The sequence below is a fragment of the Mesocricetus auratus genome, unplaced genomic scaffold (genome assembly GCF_017639785.1).
Source record: "Mesocricetus auratus isolate SY011 unplaced genomic scaffold, BCM_Maur_2.0 Super-Scaffold_100676, whole genome shotgun sequence".
Lineage (NCBI taxonomy): Eukaryota > Metazoa > Chordata > Mammalia > Rodentia > Cricetidae > Mesocricetus > Mesocricetus auratus.
The window spans coordinates 95,375,111-95,396,097 of NW_024429266.1; positions in this window are offsets into that span (position 1 = coordinate 95,375,111).

Sequence of the window (20,987 nt, forward strand, 5' to 3'; positions counted from 1 at the left end):
TTCTGCTTATTTCTGTTCCCGCAGTTCTAAGAATTCCCTGGGACATTTCTGGTTCCAAAGCAAATGAAATCACTTCCCACTCTTTCTTCCAAGCTCATATCGTGGCAGTTCCAGAATACAAAACACTACTAGAGTTTCTCCCTAACTTCCCTCAGTGGTGTATGTCCCTGGGCTTCCTGAACAAGACCAAGTTAATGTTCAGGAACTCTGCTGATCACAGGCGTTGCCCTCCTGTGATGAAAGACATGATCTTCACTATCGTCTGTGACAGAACATTCCCTATCTGCTGTAAAGCAGTCACGTGTTCCTACAGCTGCTTCCTACAGAGAACAGGAAACTATTATGCCACCCACGCTTCTGTTCATTTGACACACTGTATTAAATATACCATTTTCCCATTTTCATTAATAATCTTTCTTTAACACCTGATCAGCCTTGCTGTCTGCTCTAGGTTAAAGCCTATTATTCCATTACAGTTTGACATTTTGAATGCAATGAGGCATTCATGCACAGGTAGTTTTAACAGGGAAAATGACTTGAGTCAGGGTTTTCTATTCATCAACAGTTTGGAAAACGGTAGGGGTCAATTAAAAAAAACTGAAATGTGCTTCTATGCCAACTCGATGGCACAAAATCTAGGGTAAGTAATGTCTGTGGTGACAGGACAGAGAAACAGGATCTATTTGTCAGGTGGAGCTATTTTACCAAGCAGGTCAAACGCCTTGGTCATGCTTTTAGAAAGAATCTTTAGCTGCCCTAAAGAAATTAGGAAACAAGCTTAATGACAACTCAATGATATCAAAGAAATGTATTTCACTTTCCTTCCCAACTCTTCAGAGTACGGAACAGCCTGGAATTAGTGGGTGGGGGCCATAGGTCATTCAGTGGACTTTAGAGTATTCATGTCCTGGTTCTTTGTCAGGTGAGTTAGTTAACAGTAATCATAACTAAAGTACCCACTCACAGAAGTCAAAAGTGAGACTACCTCAGTACAACTAGTATGAGACCAGGTTCCTCCTTAATCTATCAAGCAAAACCAACAATCTCGAAGTTTCTTATTTATTCACTTATCTTTTATTTAACAAATGCTTATTGGATTCAGACAGCATAGTTGGTTGTTGTAATCTGTCCCCATGGCACTAATTATCCTCATAAATTTTAATTATTATTATTTTTATTATTTTTTATTCATTTTTTGACATGGATTTCTTCACATAAGAGAGGGAAAGGCCATTTGGTTTTGAGATATAAACAGAATTAAGTCTCAAGGAATATTTAAACTTAAGCTACAATGAATTCACCTTTTGTAGAAATATATTTCCTTTTTAACAAATTAAACATTATTAACATTTCTAGTTAAAATATAAATACAAATCCCTTAATTTATTATTTAACCCTGACTCCAAATACCCATCTCACCAAGCCAAAGAGAAAGTCAACCATGCATCCCTGACAGTGCCTCTCCAAATTAAGGTTTTTAAAACTGACTATAACTATATGCACATGTGTTTGAGTCTTCTGTTGTGCTCCATTGTGACTCATGTCTGTTTTTGTGAAAGCACCATGTTGTTTTTATTACTATAGTTCTGCAATATAGCTTGAAATCTGGTATGAGAGTATTTCCAGCATTGATCTTTGCTGTTCAAGATTGTTTTGACAATCTCTGTTTTTCTGCTGTTTGACTTGATTTTCAGAATTTTTTCTATTTACATGAATAATGTGATAGGTATTTTTATTGGGATTTAATCTTTAAATTTCTTTTCTTCATTATTTCTTCAAATGCAAAAGCAGGGGATGTTGTGGAATATTGCTTTAACTAAGTAAACCTGCATTATATTTGCTTATGTTGTGGAATATTACTTTATGTAAAGGTGTGCTGCATTTGTTTTTGTTGCATTTGTTTGACTATGTAAAGATGTGTTGCTGCTTCATCTTGCCTGCCCAAGGTACCAGACTGGTCTAATAAAAAGCTGGAAAATAGTTAGGCAGTAGAGGGATAAGCTAATTGGGACTGTTAGGAAGAAAGGATAAGTAGGAGGAGGAATCTATGTGGGAGAGAGAATGACAGAAAAAGAGAGGTAGATGCCTGGGAGCAACCTGCCAGGCAGCCACCTGTCAGCCAGATACTGAGGAAGCAAGAAAGTAGAACATACAGAATGAAAACAAGATTAAAAAGCCTGAGGGAAAAATGTAGATAAAGAAAAACTGGTTAAACTGAGTTGCAGCATCTAGCAGGACAAACATAAGATGAGGCCAAGCATTTATAACTAACACATTAATTGCCCATGTCATGATTTAGGGGCTGGTGACCCAAGAAAGCCTGATACATGGGAGGCCTTTCCATCAATGACCTATCTTATATTTGACAATGATGCCAAACATATACACTGGAGAAAATAAAGCATCCTCAAAACTAGTGCTAGGAAATCTGTGTATTCACAAGCAGCAAGCTGAAACTAAAAATATAACTATCATTCTGCACAAAAATCAACTCTCAGTAGATTAAAGACCTCAATGTGTAACCTGAAAAGCTGAAAATTCTGGATGAAAACAAAAGCAACAGCATACAAGATAGAGGTTTAGGAAAGTAAAGCCAACAAATGTGACTATATAAAACTACAGTACAGTGCAGGACATCAAAGGAAACAATCAAATAAAGAGAAAGCCCACAGAGAAGGAGAGAAATTTTATCAACTAGAAATTAAAACTGCTTTGAGATTTCATCTTATCCAGGTCAGAATGATTAAGACTGAGAAAAAAAAATGACACCAGGTGTTGAAGAGGATGTGGGGAATGGGGAACTTGTATCCATTACTGGTTGTTTTGCCAATTGATGCAGTCACTATGAAGTTCAGTATGGAAAATAAACAAACAGCAAAACAAGGATCTGCTATATGAACCTGTTACACCATTTTATGGAATATACCCAGAATGACATCCTACTCCAGAGACACTTGCTTGGTCACATTTGTTGCCAATCTAACCATAATAGTTATGGAATTGAAACAACCTAAATGCCCTGCAACTGATGGATGAATAATGAAAATATGGCACATATACACAATAGAATTCTCTTCTGCTTTAAAGGCAAATGAAATTTGCAGATAAATGCATGGAATGAAAAAATATTATACTGAGTACAGTGACCTCGATCCAAAAATACAGATGCTATAATATTCTCTCACATATGTGGATCATAGCTCTGATTCTTTCATTGTAAGCATTATCACCTGGAGTAACCATAGAAACCAGGGGAAAAAGGAACTCTACTAGGTAGTTAGAGGAACTATAGAGAGGGAGATAGTAGGATACAGGTGCCATGAAGGGAAAAATGGGGGACTTTAAATGGGGAGGAGTAAGGAAGAGAAATAGAAAGGGAGAGGAGCAGCAGAGGGAAATTAACATTAAAGATGTTGGAAAAATCATGGGAAATATTATTTTATGCTTACTTAAAAATTCATGTATAATACCTCTTAGTTAATTTTCTATTGTGTCGATGAAAAACTGTGATCAAGGCAACTAATCAAAGAAAATGATTATTTTGCTTTGCAGTTTGACAGGATTACAGTTACAATGCTGGGACAAAGGAATGACATAGGAACAACTGGACAGCTCACACCTTGATTGAAAGCAGGAGGTAAGAATCAGAAAGGTACACCAGGAATGGTGTAATTCTTTTGAAACCTCAAAGTCCACTGCTAGTGACACACCTCCTCCAACAAGGCCACATCTCTTAATCCTTCCCGAGCAATTCCACCACCTAAGGAGCAATTATTTGAACAAATTAGCCCATGGGTTATATTCTCATTCAAACCACCACAAATATATGAGTGTACAAGATTTTGTGTGTGTGATATGTATTTTAAATGCAATTATGCTCTTAGAATAATAATATTCTGTCCAAGAGACATGGACTGCCCAGAAAATAAAAGAAAAGAAAAACGGTGGCAGGCATGGGAAACCTACCTTCCTACCTTCAAATTTTGTGTCAGGTGAATCCAAGAGACTTCCAAAATAATATAAGATATGATATTATTGCTGTCCTCTCCTGGTTCTTGGTTACATTTCAAAACTGACCTACTGCTGAAATCGATCCCAGATTCTCCTTCCTGAGGACTAGCTCTCGTAGTATACAAAGTTGCTGAGCAAAATGACAAGAGAGAAAAGCAATCAATAATCCTACCCAGATTCAAAATGCATGATACCCCAAGAGTGCAATATCTTGGGAACAACTATATAGTTCAACTTAAAGCCTGTGAAATAGAAGTGAATTTCTGCCCAGTACTATAAACCTGGCCCAAAACCCATTGTTGGAAAGGTCATGGAACCTAGAGGAAAACATTACTGACACTTTTCTCAACCAATATAATTTCTAACTGCATTCATAGTACATATGCTTATACTCAAAAGTAAGTGCAGCTTATATCCCTCAGATGGAGAGTATTATAAAAATCCACAACTGATCAAAATGCAGAGGACATCTGGCCATAAGTTGCCCAGCCCCAGGTTATACATCTACAACACAAGCCATAATATAGTTGGGCTTTTTTTACTCCTAGTCTTTGCTTTTTGGGGACCCACCACCCAGATCCCAAATAAACATGCAGAGTTTTATTCCTTTTTTTATTTTAAGGTTTAAGAAATATTTTTCTCTCCTCTCTTTTTTAATTTAAATTATAAACAGTCTTGTTTTACATGTCAATCCCATTTCCCTCGTACTCTCCTACACCCTGCCCCCAACCCACCCCCTGTCCCATCCTTATTCTTATTTATAAATACCTGGCCTTAGCTTGGCTTGTTTCTTGTTAAATTATTCCTTCTACCTGTTGCTTCTGTGCTTTTATCTTTCTCTATTCTATATACATTTCTTTCCTTCTTATTTCGTGTCCTGCTGTGTAGCTGGGTGGCTTGCCCCTGGTATCTCCTCTTCTTTTCCTTTTATCAATCTTCAATTTTCTGTTTTTCTCCTTCTATTTTTTCTCTCTGCCTGGCAGTCCTATGTATCCCTCTCCTGCCTAGCTATTGGCCCTCCAGCTCTTTATTAGACCAAGCAGGTGTTTTTGACAGACAAAGTAACACAGTTTCTCAGAATTAAACAGATGAAACATAAGAGTGAAGCACATCTTTGCATCTTTAAATATTCAACAGCATAAGTAAATGTAACATATCTTCAAATCATATTACCCAATATACCCAATACTTAAGTCTCAGTGAATATCATGGAAGAGGGAGTGAAAAGATTGTACGAGTCAGAGGATCAAGACATCTACTCTGTCTTCTATATGTAGCTTGGAAGTTTCCCACATGAAATCTCAACAATATCATAACCTAAATAATACCAGTACAATGATAGTATCAGTCAGCATTCCAGTGTAGATGATGGATATCTCACAAGACCCCACTAAATGACAAGTTACAGGCAATTAGTGGCTGCTGGGAGAAGGAGACTGCATCTTTTCTAGGGGTAGACACACTGATATGTTATCCAAAATAAAGTGACATATAATATATACATATATATATATTACAAAAAGGACTTAGTGACTTGTATTTACAGTGTGTGTGTGTGTGTAACACAATATTTAATTTAAAGTAGAAAGTGTCATGAAAGAGAATAGAGGAGAGATGAAAAAGTTAGATGGGAAGAAAGAGGGATGAAAATTATATAAATGATGCAAAAATTCTTTCAACTATTAAATTTAAAAAGAATAAATGATTCAGGATATTTGAAAGAGTTTTGTTAAATGGACAAATATGAGGTATCGACATTATTAGATGTATTAATTATAACCTCCATTAAGATTTGGGGTTTTTTTTTTGTCGTAAATAAATAAAGTTGCAACAGAATGAGTATTCCAGTGGTGATGGCAATAAAGAGCAACAGGGACTAACACTAGCCAATCCTGTCAGTGCCACTCTCATTGTTCAAAAACCTTGTTGTCTCTTAAAGTATGGTATCTTGCAGGCTTGTTGAGAACACCAAAGCAGCAACAAGGAGCTTCTTGCTGAACTTAATGCCTCCAAACAATAGAGTTCCCAGAACTGTGCAATAATGTGGCATTGTGAATACTTTCCTACATGAGATGAATCATATCTACATCCCTGCCATGAACACAGCTTCTTTTTTTTCCCCTTTAGCCCAGGACACCAAGAGCTGGACACTAGCCCCATTTTCCCCTCTTTCTTTGCTTTGCCTTGGTGAGTTTCTTCAATGTTCCATGTCTCATTGGTAAAAGCATCTATTCTCCCCCTTTTCTTTCCAATACCCATTCCCTCAAGTACTAGTGATTACCTTCCTAGAAAAGTTAAATTATATTGCTAGGGTGAAGGCCTTGAAGACTCCTGCTTTAGATCAGCTGTGACTTTGGAAACAAAAAACAAGGGTTAAACATGATAAAAGGTGAATAGTAATGTAAGTGGGGCCCAGCCCAAAAGCTGTTCATTGCTGGAGGTATCAAAACCTAAGATTGCTGAAACTCCATTTTTAAAAGTTGAAATTGTTAATTAACAGAGTGATTGAGAGACTTCTGCTGCTAATTTACAGGCCACATCAGACAGAGAATAGATGGATGACTTGCCTGCCAGATGAACTGCCACACTCACTAGATTTGGTTCCCAAAAACCCATCACACCACCTTATACCCAGCTCACCACTCACCCTGAGCCAGTCCCCACTCACAATGCCAGTAGAACTCCACTGTTCAGGTGACTTCTACACCTGTCAGAAGAATAGTTGCAAGCCATACCGGTCAAAAGAACAGAGAATCCTTGCTGCAGCTAAAGACAAGCCATCTACCCAACTTGGTAAAAAACTTCCTACTGTACCACAGGTCACACTGGTCACCAGAAATCCAGTTCATGAAGACCACAAGACCAAAGAGGAAAGAGAAATCAGAGAACAAAATGTCTGTCCAACAAAGTCAAACTCAGAAATCATCACCTAGTCCTGTAATCACCCCAAAGGGCAATATGACAGCACTAGAGCCCAGCTATCTCATGATGGCAAGACATGAATATCCCAACACAGTTAAAACACAACTTTATTAAGATAAAGTGGTCCTTAAAGCAGAACTAGAAAATGTCTCTTTAAAATTTTGAGAAGACAAACAAAAAAAATTGGAGAAAGTCAACAAATCCCATAGAGAATGCCAGGAAAGCCAAGAAAGAAAAAGAAAAAATGTAAAGGAAACTCTTCAAAACCTGAAAACAGAAGTAGAAACAATAGGGAAAACACAAACTGAAAAAATTCTGTAAGTGGAACGTCCAGGGTAAGTGAACAGAAACTACAGATTTAAGCATCACCAACAGAATACAAGACATAGAATAGAGAATCTCAACGATTGAAGGTATAGTAGAAGAAATGGATTCATCAGTCAAAACATGTTAAATCTAAAAAGTTACTAACACAAATCATCCATGAAATCTGGGACACCAAGAAAGACTAAACCACAGAATAATAGATAGATCTTATTTAACAAAACTATAGAAGGTTTTCTTAATCTAAAGAAGGACATGCCTAAAAGGGAACAAAAAGCTTACACAACGCCAAATAGATTGGACCAGAAAAGAAATTCTTTGTACCATATAATAATCAAAACACTAAGCATACAGAATAAAGAAAGAATAGTAAAAGCCACAAAGGAAAAAAGCCAAGTAACGTAAGAAGTCAGACTTTTGGAGTTATATCTGACTTCTCAGCAGAGACTACAAAAGCCAGATGGTCCTAGACATGTCATGGATACTCTAAGAGACCACAGATGTCCGTCCAGACTAGTATACCCAGGAAAACTTTCAATTACTATAGATGGAGAAAACAAGTTATTTCAAGGCAAAGTCAAATTTAAACAACATCTATCCACAAATATAGCCCTACAGAAAGCACTAGAAGGTAAACTCGAACATAAGAAAGTTAATCACACCCACAAAACACAGGGTCACAAAGAAGGGAAACACACACGCATGCACACATACACACACACACACACACACACACACACACACACACACCACTCCTAACGACAACAACAAAATAATGGGTAATAATATTGGTACCTAGTATCTTTCAATATCAGTGACCTCAATCCCCCTCTAAAAAGACACAGGCTAAGAGAATGGATACCGTATGGCTTTTTAACCTTTCTTTCATTTTGTATGTCTGATTCCCTACATGCCTCGTTGATGTCTCTGACTACATTCACACACATAGATTCCTACTCCTGTTTCTATGTCTGCCAAAACCCCATCTATGTCTCCTGCCTAGTTATTGGCAGTTTTGCTCTTTATTAAAACAATCACAGTGACACAACTTCACAATGGGTGCAAATATCCCACAACAGCAATGAAAAAGGAAGGTCAGAAAAAAATACATCAAAATGTCAAAACAGTGTCAATTTGCATCTTTCAAATATGTGCAATTAATACTACATTGATTATTTCTGGATAGTCAGGTCATATGTTATTTATATTTCTACATTTAGTTTCTTTATGGTCAAAATGCTTTAAAATGATTGCATGTTACTTTAAAAAACATGGAAGATTAATTGATTATTATTATAATGGACTTTATAAGAGAAAAATCTAAAAAAAATAATGTTGGTAGAGAACATTCTGATTTAATTGATTAGACTTCTGTTAGACTTTGTTTATCGATTCTCCAGGTGATTCTAAAACACAACTGTGGCTGGGGACTGGGATGTTCATGCATTTACCCCATTGGCTGTTTGATGTGCTACATGGAAGCTGTTGCCTAAAGCTTTTCAATGTTATTGACATATTTACATTCTTGCATCAGGTGAGAAAAGACATTGATGGGGAGCAGACGGCTCAGGTAATGACAGATTCATTGGAAGCATCAGTGAGTAATCAGGTGTTGGAACTGGTGATATTTTTCTGTCTCAGACTCCATCAGAGGTTTTCATTTTTGGGATTAGTATTGCAGAACTCTTCCAGACTGTTAGTGTATAAAACTACAATGCAAAACCTTTGTACTAAAATTAACGATGCCAGGCGAGCTGTAAGAAATTCATCTCCCAAGTGACATGCTCAGTGGAGCCGCACCAACTTCCATAACAGATGTCTAGACTATTTGACTTTGAAATATATACCTAAACCTGAACAGCCAGTGCACAGTCGAAGTTCAAAACAGGAGACCAGACAGGCATTTCAGAGTGGAAGATTATAAATTTATTCATAGGGAAAGCAGAGCAAGTATAGAAAGCTAGAAATTGACTGCCCAGAGAGGATGTCTTATCACTAAGACCATGAAAGGCTATTTTGCAGTGATCACACAGCAAGACAGTTCTTTGTCCTTAGACATTAACTACCTGTCATACCAGGTCTCCAATCAGCAGATTCCAAAGCCCAGAGATGGCCTCCTTAAGCTCTCTGGGCATTCCCTTCTAGCAATGAAGGTATCTATTTCACTACCATCTCTTTGAAGCCTCACGCTGAAGAGAGCACATTGATAATCAGTGTCCTAGATTGCTAGTTTGTCAGTCAGCTGAAAGGATTTGGCTCAGGTCAGTCTGGCCTGTCTGGCCATTTTTAAGATACTATGTTTCTGATTGAATATGCTAACAGGTGGATAAAGTCAGGTCCTGAACAACCAGAGACAGACTCCATTTCTTCCAGTGGTGGGAAAGGCTCTCTCACTGCCATCACATTTTTTTGCATGACCAAAACATCACAAAGCAAACAGCCAGACCATTTGTAGGAATCTGTTTCCTTCTTTCCTGCCATCTACATTTGCAAAATAGTAGGTGTGCTTTCAGATGCTAAAATTACTTCAGGATCCATGGAATTCCACCACAATTTTAAGTCTCTGAGTGATATTGAAATACAAGAAGAGTACTGTGCACAAGGATTTATCAGAAGAAAAATCAACAGTGATGCTGCTCTCCCAACAACAGTGGAGTTATTTACCCAACAAACTTCTCGTCAGCCATAGTTGAAAAAAATGTGCATTATGAACACTGAGGCACTGAGCATAGGAAGGAGAAGATGCCAATCTTCTCATCTATGATCTACTAAGGAATGACAGGGCAAGCTCTGAATATAAAAAGATAGATCATAAATGTCAAGGTGACACATGCAGCATAGGTAAATGGCTATAATATCAAGATAGGGAAAAGGAGACTTCTATTATGTAGAGGACACAGAAAAAGATTTGAGCATTTGGTGCTATCTGAGCTGGACTTTAAAGGATTAAATATTCAGTACATGCATGGATATCACATGTTGCCCCTGAATCCCTTAAGGAGGATAGGGCTCACTCAGAAAGCCCGTATCAGCACAGGGTAGTAAAGGCTAGACAATGTCAGGAGAACACAAATCAGAGACTGCTCAAGGTCACAACTTGTGTGAAAATCACCACAAACAAGTCAGTTTGGAATTGGGCAGCAAACCCACACACAGAGAACAGCAAGCACCAAAGTCAGATGCTGGGAAACAAGGACTGAAAAGGAGGAAGGATGGTTAGTAAAACAGAACCTTGCATATCTGAGCAGCAGACCAACAGAACCCATTAAAAATTATTATTGGCATGTACTTCTCGACATGAATCCTCAGTATATTAAAGGAGATTGTAGAAGACAGAGGTTCTTGTTCTCCTCAGTATGCACTTTGGGACTTATCTCTGAGAGGGGAGGTGGTTAGTAACCTGGTGTACCTTTGAACTACCTGTATGACTAACACCACTCTAGATTCCTCCATTAGACACTTAGATGTTCACATGTGGTCAACCTATAAAACCAGGAGTGTCCAGGGCTTGCCCTCTGACCATAGCTATGAGGCCATCAGCTGCAGCCCTTTCTGCCATAAGGATCAAGCTAAGGGAAAAGCAGAGTCTGACACCTCTCTTGCCCCAGTGCTTAATTTTTGTATTTCCTCAAAGAAGAGATGACCCAAATGATCCAAAATATAAAAAGTTTTGGATTAAGTATTAAAGCCACCACCTTTTAATTATTTAGGATATATTACTCACCCACAAACTCTCTAACACCCTCACAATGTCCCCTCAGTTACTTTCATAGGGTCTTGATCATGTCAGTTGGGTAAGTACTTACCTGTCTATCACTGCTTACTTGGCTCCATTCTTTAAGTTGCTTTCTAGAGACTCTCAGTCAAACTCTATAAGAAATTTAACACCCGAAGCAGAGTAGATTATTAGGTCATTAAGTAATGTTTCAGGTAAAGCAGTAGCTCATAGAATTAATCCCTTACTTCCTCATTGATTACTTGTTCTTCCTTCAGCCTCCTCACCTGCTTGAATTATACATCAACAAGGCAACATTATAATAGAAATATATGTACGTTATATTTCTCCCCAACAATCTGTAACTCATTATTTACACAAAAAGGACTTGACAATGATGTGAAGGACACATCTTAACTTACTGGTAAAGAGCCTATAGAAATCATTGTGCCGCTAAGGAAAATTCACATTGGTCATTTGTTACAAACTCATAATAATTGACATGTTGCATAGCATGCTACTCAATATAATTATCCAAGAGATTCCCATTTCAATTTTATTGAAGATTACCCACAGGTATTGCTTAAAATTACATCTAAAAATCAGATGAAGAAAATTTTTAATGCTTTTACATGTGGTTCCTCAAAAAAGAAAAGGAGGATAGGTTTAATATAACAATTTTATATGCTTCACATTCCATATTCACAGCTCAACAGTGTTAACTTGTGATCAATCAGCTTTCATTAGATGTTTCTCAGTCAGTGAATATTTAATTGACCTTGTGTGTAAATGTTTACATGAGCAACCCATTTTAGATCAGGATTACCGATCTAGATTAAAAATGTGTCTTCCTACTTCAAAGACCCAAATTAGAAGTGAACTTTCCCATGTAAAAATGAGCAAAAATTCCTCATAGGTATCCCCTTCATTTAGTGATTTTAGTTAATTCCAGATGTAGTCAAGTTGACAGCCAAGAATAGCCAAAACACCAGCCTAACATGAGAGAAAAGTAATGTTATAGAAGGGTTGTAAATTGGAGGAGAATAATGGAAGGATGGAAACATTTGGAAAAAATATTCTAGACATTGGGTGTCTAGCAGAAAACTGGAATGGATGTAAGAGGAGTGTCTTGGAGACAAAAATAAAAGAAGGATTTAGTGTGCTCCTTCGGCTGGCTTTTCTTGCCTCAAAACTGAAGAGTAAATATTAATATAAATCCAACCCTACTAAAACATGACAGTAATACTAAAGTTGTGATATTTTCTCTCTATAGAACATAAGCAATAAAAGCCTGCCTAGGAGGAAAGGCAGGAACATCCCAGACTGGTGCTGTTAGAAGGCTGCTCCAAAGATTTGATTGAATGAGTTGTCTACTGCTGAGACTGAAGGAGATGCTTTCCCTGCTGATGCCTGGTCAAATTATGAATCCATCTAATGGATCACTCACAGCATTAGCAAAATAAGGAATTTTATCTTGTCCTTTACACCAAAAATGGAGACTTTCTCATTTCAGGTCTTTCATGTACTGAAAGTCCAAATACCACCTAGATTCCTCTATATTTATGATTACTAAAATTTAATTTTAATTTTTGTTTTTATAAAATCTAACCAAAATATTAAAACTTAACAATTTGAGCAAACTTGGGATTAATTTAATAAAGGAAGATTGGAATCAAGAAGTTTTTAAAACATTTCTTTGTGATAATACAATGGTCAATTGATACAAGCATAATTACTTGGAATTCAAGAGTAAAGCAAAAAATGAAATCACTAAGAGTTACATTATTTTAAAGTTTTCAACTAAAATTATTTTTGTTATAGCTGAAATTTTGTTACATCATAGTCTGTGAAATGTAGCCAGAACTTGATTATTATTCTTGTATGAAACTGTTGTTTTGATACTGTTAAGCAACCTTGTTCCTAATTTAAATTTAAAAATAAAAAAGAAAATTAAAAAAAAGATTTTGGTTTCATTTATAGTATCAGCAAGATATTTATTCTCATGTTTTCATGGAAAAACACAATTGTTTTCTCCTTCAGTATTTTCAATACTTATTCCACAAATACTCCTAAGTATCCTGTTACCTAGTTGGAGAGTCTTCTTGAACTCAAAATTGGCCTGAGCTTTAAAGATTATACATCGTTTAGGCTTAAGTTTAAGTCTTTAAACATTAATGACCATTGCTAATTAAGTGGATTTTGATCTTTTTTCTTTTTAGTTTTGTGGATTGACATAACTAATCAGTCTTTGTTAAGAGAGGAAGTTAGAGAAATCTCATTAGGGTCTATCCTTTATTGAAGACATATTTTCCACATTATTCCAAGCATCTAGTGCATAATTAGTAGTGGCTTGTTTTTACATGAGCTTGACATCTGGAACTAGAACTATCTATGTCTTGGACATTCTCTGCTGTCAGGTATGTAGAGACCTGTACTCAGAATGCACTACAGGTGTGCACAATGCCTCTAACTAGTCAGCTACAGAACACAGCAACAGGCAAGGCATGGGGTCCCTGCAGCTCCAGGAGAGTACCATTGTCTCATATATGAAACCTGATTTTGTCAAGTAGCTCCTTAGGAATTTCCTTAGTAGAACTCCTGTTACCACTAAATCTGATAATGATCTTGCTTATACTAGTATATGCTTTAAGGAATTTTGCAATTGACAGAATATTAATCATGTTGCTGGAATCCCTTGCAATCAAAATAGCCAAGCTATTAGTGTGGAACACCACCATTAAATACTTAAATGATAATTAAAGAATAAAAATAGGGGTGCATACACCCATCTAAATCCCCATATATACTATACTATATTTAATTATGTTAACTTTAAATTTTTCTCATTTTAGAGGCTAAAGTTTCTTCTGATTCCTGAAAGCATTTTGCTCTGAAGGATACACAACCTAAATTATATGTCAAATGAAAAGACCTAGAAAGTAATCAACTAAAAGGACCATATATTTTTCTAACATAGAGGTAAGGTTGCTTATGTGTTTTCAGAAAATGGATAAAGTCCCAGATTGCTCGTTCTTGATGCATCCGGCCAGGATAGCATCCCAAGAGAAGATGTCCTTAGTGGAAGAGTAAGTCAATAACTTGGGGAGATATCAACTTTGGGGAAACAAGGACAGGATACTACTGACTCCAAAATGGTGCTGTTAAGGTTACTGACTTGTGGCATATTAATTCTTAGTTTGTAAATGCAGAATCCAAATTCCTTTGTCAAGGAATACACAAGTAACAAAAGACAGTGTGATGTCATTTTGCCAAACTAAGGATCATTTTTATGCTTTTTAAAATGTTGCTTTTCCAAGTAATGATTACTGAAATATAAAGAAAAGTCTCAAAGATGCTCTGTATTAATAATAAAACTGCTAATGTTATGGCAAAAACTATTAGAAGAAATTAACCAAGAGATAGGTAAATTGAGATTATTTATTGTTCAAACATAATCTTGGTTACCAACAATTTCATGTGGTGTGTTGCTTCAATATGTCAGATAATCCTCATATTATAGATGGTCAAATTATCTCTTCTGGGACCTTTGAATGGCGATCATGTTTAAGATGGATTTTCCCATTCCTTGATCCTCTGTTAGATGTTCATGTAATTTTCTTATGCTTGTCTATAAATAAATTCATAGAGTGATACAGACAATGCATTCATGCTTATTAGAGCCACAATCTTCTCTTTAAAAAATAAAAACAGGGTGATATAGGAGACAGGTCCTTGTACTCACAGATAAACACTAGGGATACCAAGAATGTTAGACACTGAGAGTTGTTTCTTCAAAAGGAAGGATGTATGATGAATTTTTGGCCCAGAAGGCTAGTATCAGTAGTGGTTAACAGTCTGGTGCCCTTTGTGTTGCCTGTATGACCAGGATCACACCAGATCCTCCCCCTGGCCCTTAATATGAGACATCCAGTCAAACTATAGAAACCATCTTTATAAATGTCACATTTACTTTACAAAGAGTTTTGATGTAATCGTGCCTTAAACATTATTATGATCATGAGTTAATTATCAACAGGAAACAGTTTCCCCAATTGTGCTGTACTTATTAAATTAACTTCCTAGTTTCAATCACATTAAGTTTTCAGCCAACACCATCTACTGAAGCATGTTGAACCAGACTTTGTTCTTGACTCAGGTGATCAACACCCAACTGGCCCTGGTGTTTGCAGAGATAACCCCTAGCCATAGGAGATAAAGGGAGGTAAGAATACATTAATATAAAATGACCACCTATGTATGCAGCAAGATGAATCCTATTCCACTAGCATGCATGAAGGAAACATTTTATTTCTTCATAATAAGCTGTATATTTTGAACCCTCAATCTGGCAGAAGACTTCATCTAAGTGTTAAAATTTCTGTCACACTTCTGCAGTGGCAGAATCTCTAAACATCAGATGATATCCACACACACACAGAAAAAGCATGTCCTTTATTCATCCACCCATCACCCTGTCCACACATAACCTCATTGTTTATTCCTACCTGTTTTTTTTAAATGTGTGTCTATGCCCAGATTGCAAGAGGAAAAAATAAATTTATGATAACTTTACCAAGTGGGAATTTATCTGTCCTGTGTTAATTCAAGAAAGAGATAGGAAACTAGAAACTGATAATTCTATAATGGGACCTTCTCTTCCTAATCCAACACCCTGGATCATGGTTCATGTTATGATCCAGGAATATTGTTAGAACATCATATATTCAGTGAAAGTCAAAAGAAAAGAAAGATTGTAGGCAAGTAGTGTTTTCATACCTAATGACTGTGTACACAGAAATTCTGTTACTAAGAACAAAGTTTGGGAGCGGTTCCTCCGGCAGCATCAGGTAAACAGGCCGGCTTCCGGGCCTGTGTTCCAGTGCCTGCAGGTCGCCTGGGAACTGCACAGAGCTCCCAATCCCGGCGGGAGCCAAGCACCCCAGACTCCAGATCTTCTCTCCCACCAACGAGACCAGGAAACCAGAGGAGGCAGGGAGACCAGGGGAGTAGCTGTTCTGGATCAGATACAACAGGACCCAGCATAGGGTCCAGGGTACCAGGTAGGAGGCTAAGTGCCCCAGATTCCTGTTCTTCTTCTCCACCCACGGGACCAGCATTTGGACAAGGAATAGAAGAACCACCAGATTATTGGACTTGCTAGCACCCACCAAAAGGGAACTCTGGTCCCCAGACCAGTAAGGGGCTCTTTCTGCACCCACTAGAAGAAGAGATGGGAAAGAGACAATACAAAAACACACTCAGCAACAGAAAAACAAATATGACACAGCCAGATTCTAGAGACTCCATACCAGCAAGACCCCAACATTCCAATGCAAACGAAGCAGAGGAGAACGACCTTAAAAGCACTTTCATGAAAATGTTAGAGGCCCTAAAAGAGGATATAGGAAAATCCCTCAAAGAAATGGAAGAAAAAACAAACCAAAAAATGCAAGAAATGGAAGAAAAAACAAAGCAAAAAATGCAATAATTGGAAGAATAAACATACCAAAAAAGGCAGGAAATGGAAGAAGAAACAAAGCAAAAAAATGCAAGAATTGGAAGAAGAAACATACCAAAAAAGGCAGGAAATGGAAGAAGAAACAAAGCAAAAAATGCAAGAAATGATAGAAAAAGCAAAGCAAAAAATGAAAAAAATGGAAGAAGAAACAAACCAAAAAAGGCAGGAAATGGAAGAAGAAACAAACCAAAAAATGCAAGAAATGGAACAAAAAGCAAACCAAAAAATGCAAGAAATACAAGAAAGAACAAACCAAAAAATTCATAAAAGGCAACAAACGGACGAAAAGATAAACAGAAAATTGCAAGAAGCAATGCAAACACTGCAAGGGTTGAAAACTGAAATAGAGACATTAAAAAAAAACACAATCTGAAGAAAGGCAGAAAATAGAAAAGCTGGACAGTCAGGCACTACCAATACAAGCATTACCAACAGAATAGAAGAGATGGAAGAGAGAATCTCAAGTGTTGAAAATACACTAGGAGAAATGGATTTATCAACCAAAGAAAACCTTAAATCCAACAAATCCTTAACACAAAATATCCAGGAAATATGGGACACCATGAAAAGACCAAACCTAAGAAAAATAGGTATAGAAGAAGGAGAAGAAATCCACCTCAAAGGGGCAGAGGCATATTCAACAAAATCACAGAAGAAAACTTTCCCAACCTTAAGAAAGACATGCCAATGAAGGTACAAGAAGCCTACAGAACACCAAATAGAGTGGACCACAAAAAAAATCCCCTTGCCACATAATAATTAAGACCCCAAACATACAGAATAAAGAAAGAATATTAAGAGCAGATAAGGAAAAAGGTCAAGTAACATATAAAGGCAGACCTATCAGAATTACACCTGATTTCTCCATGGAAACTCTGAAAGCCAGAAGGTCCTGGATAGATATTCTACCTACACTAAGAGACCATGGATGCCAGCCCAGACTACTATACCCGGCAAAGCTCTCAATCACTATAGACGGAGAAGACAAGATATTCCATGACAAAACTAGATTCAAGCAATATGTGTCCACTAACCCAGCCCTACAGAAAATTTTGGAAGGAAAACTCCAACCCAAGGAAGCTAACTACAACCAGAAAAACATAAGCATTAGAGAATCCCTCTCTACCAACAGCCAAAAGAACAAAGGGGTGAAATTCCACACATAATTCCACCAACAACAACCATCGCAAATCGAAGAAGGATGAGCAATCAATGGTCATTAATATCCCTCAATATTAATGGCCTTAACTCACCCATAAAAAGACACAGACTAGCAGAATGGATTCGAAGACAGAACCCTTCCTTCTGCTGCATACAAGAAACACACCTCACCCTCAAAGACAGACATTACTTGAGAGTTAAAGGTTGGGAAAATTTTTTCAATCAAATGGACCCAAGAAACAAGCAGGGGTAGCAATCCTAATATCTAACAAACTATACTTTAAAATAAAATCAATCAAAAGAGATGAAGGAGGTCATTACATACTCATCACAGGTGAAACCCACCAAGATGAAGTGTCTATCCTGAACATCTATGCCCCCAATACAAAGGCATCCACATGCGTTAAAGAAACATTATTAGAACTTAAATCTCATCTAAAGCCCCACACAGTTATAGTGGGAGATTTCAACACACCACTCTCACCACTAGACAGGAATACCAGACAGAAACTCAACAAAGAAGCAAAGGGTCAAATAGAAGTAATGACCCAACTGGGATTAACAGATATCTATAGAACATTTCATCCACATAAAAAAGAATACACCTTCTTCTCACCACCACATGGAACCTTCTCAAAAATCGACCACATACTTGGCAACATATCAAACCTCAGCAGCGACAAAAAAATTGGAATAACTCCATGCATCTTATCAGACCACCATGCTTTAAAATTAGAATTCAACAACAACACAAATTGCAGAAAAACTACAAACTCATGGAAATTGAATAATGCTCAACTGCACCATCCCTGGGTCAAAGAGGAAATAAAAAAAGAAATTAAAGACTTCCTCGAATTCAATGAGAATGAAGACACAACATACCCAAACCTATGGGACACTTTGAAAGCAGTGCTACAGGGGAAGTTCATAGCACTAAGTGCTCACATGAAGAAACAGGAGAACAGTTATACCAGAGAATTAACATCACAGCTGAAAGCTCTAGTACACAAAGAAGCAAACTCCCCCAGGAGGAGTAGATGCCAGGAATAATCAAGCAGTCATCAAAAGTCTCCCAAATAAAAAAAGGCCAGGCCCAGATGGCTTCAGTGCAGAATTCTACCCGAAATTCAAAGAAGAACTAATTCCAATACTCCTCAAGGTATTCCACACAATAGAAGCAGGAGGGTCTTTGCCAAACTCTTTCTATGAGGCTTCAATAACCTTGATCCCCAAGCCACACAAAGATACAACTAAGAAAGAGAACTTCAGACCAACATCCCTCATGAACATTGATGCAAAAATATTCAACAAAATACTGGCAAATTGGATCCAAGAACACATCAAAACAATCATTCAACACGATCATGTAGGTTTCATCCCAGGGATGCAGGGATGGTTCAACATACGAAAATCCATCAACGTAATCCACCATATAAACAAGCTGCAAAACAAAAATCACATGATCATCTCACTAGATGCTGAAAAAGACTTTGACAAAATCCAACACCCCTTCATGATAAAGGTCTTGGAGAGATCTGGGATAACAGGGACATACTTAAACATAATAAAAGCTATATACAGTAAACCAACAGCCAACATCAAACTAAATGGACAGAAAGTCAACGCAATTCCTCTAAAATCAGGAACAAAACAAGGCTGTCCACTCTCTCCATACCTTTTCAACATGGTACTTGAAGTTCCAGCTATTTCCATACGACAACAAAGGGGGATCAAGGGGATACAAATTGGGAAGGAAGAGGTCAAACTTTCACTGTTTGAAGACGATATGATAGTTTACATCAATGATGCAAAGAACTCTACCAGGGAACTCTTACAGCTGATTAACACCTTCAGCAAAGTGGCAGGCTACAAGATCAACTCAAGAAAATCAGTAGCCCTACTATATACAGATGATAAAAGGGCTGAAAGAGAAATCAGAGAAACATCACCCTTTACAATTGCCACAAACAACATAAAATACCTTGGGGTAACGCTAACCAAACAAGTGAAAGACCTGTATCGTAAGAACTTTGAATCTTTAAAGAAAGAAATTAAAGAAGCCCTCAGAAAATGGAAAGATGCCCCATGCTCTTGGTTAGGTAGGATCAATGTAGTAAAAATGGCAATCCTGCCAATAGCAATCTACAGATTCAATGCAATCCCCATTAAAATCCCAGCACAATTCTTCACAGATCTTGAAAGACCAATAATCAATTTTGTATGGAAGAACAAAAGACCCAGGATAGCCAAAACAACGCTGTTCAACAAGGCAACGCCCGGAGGCATCACCATCCCTGACCTCAAGCTCTATTACAGAGCTATACTCCTGAAAACAGCTTGGATTTGGCACAAAAATAGACAGATAGACCAATGGAATCGAATTGAAAACCCGGGTATTAACCCACACACGTACGAACATCTGATCTTTGACAAAGAAGCTAAAAATATACAATGGAATAAAGAAAGCATCTTCAACAAATGGTGCTGGCATAATTGGAGACTGGCATGTAGAAGAATTCGGATCGATCCATGTTTATCGCCATGCACAAAACTTAAGTCCAAATGGATCAAAGACCTCAACATAAATCCAGCCACACTGAACCTCTTAGAAGAGAAAGTGGGTGGTACCCTTGAACGAATTGGTACAGGAGACAGCTTCCTGAACATAACACCAGTAGCACAGACAGTGAGATCAACAATTAATAAATGGGACCTACTGAAACTGAGAAGCTTCTGTAAGGCAAAGGACACAGTCAGCAAGGCAAAAAGGCAGCCCACAGAATGGTAAAAAATATTCACTAATCCCACACCTGACAGAGGGCTGATCTCCAAAATTTACAGAGAACTCAAGAAGCAAATCTCCAAAACACCAAAGGACCCTATTAAAAAAGTGGGCTGCAGAACTAAATAGAGAGTTTTCAATAGAGGAGTCTAAAATGGCTGAGAGGCACTTGAGAAAGTGCTCAACATCCTTAGCCATCCGGGAAATGCAAATCAAAACAACTCTGAGATACCATCTCACTCCTGTCAGAATGGCTAAAATCAAAAACACCAATGAAAATTTATGCTGGAGAGGATATGGTGAAAGGGGGACACTCCTCCATTGCTGGTGGGAGTGCCAACTGGTTCAGCCACTTTGGAAATCAGTATGGAGATTCCTCAGAAAAATGGGAATAAACCTACCACAAGACCCAGCAACTCCATTCTTAGGCATATATCCAAAAGACGCCCATTCATACAACAAAGATGTCTGTTCCACTATGTTCATAGCAGCTTTATTTGTAATAGCCAGAACTTGGAAGCAACCTAGATGTCCCTCACCCGAAGAGTGGATAG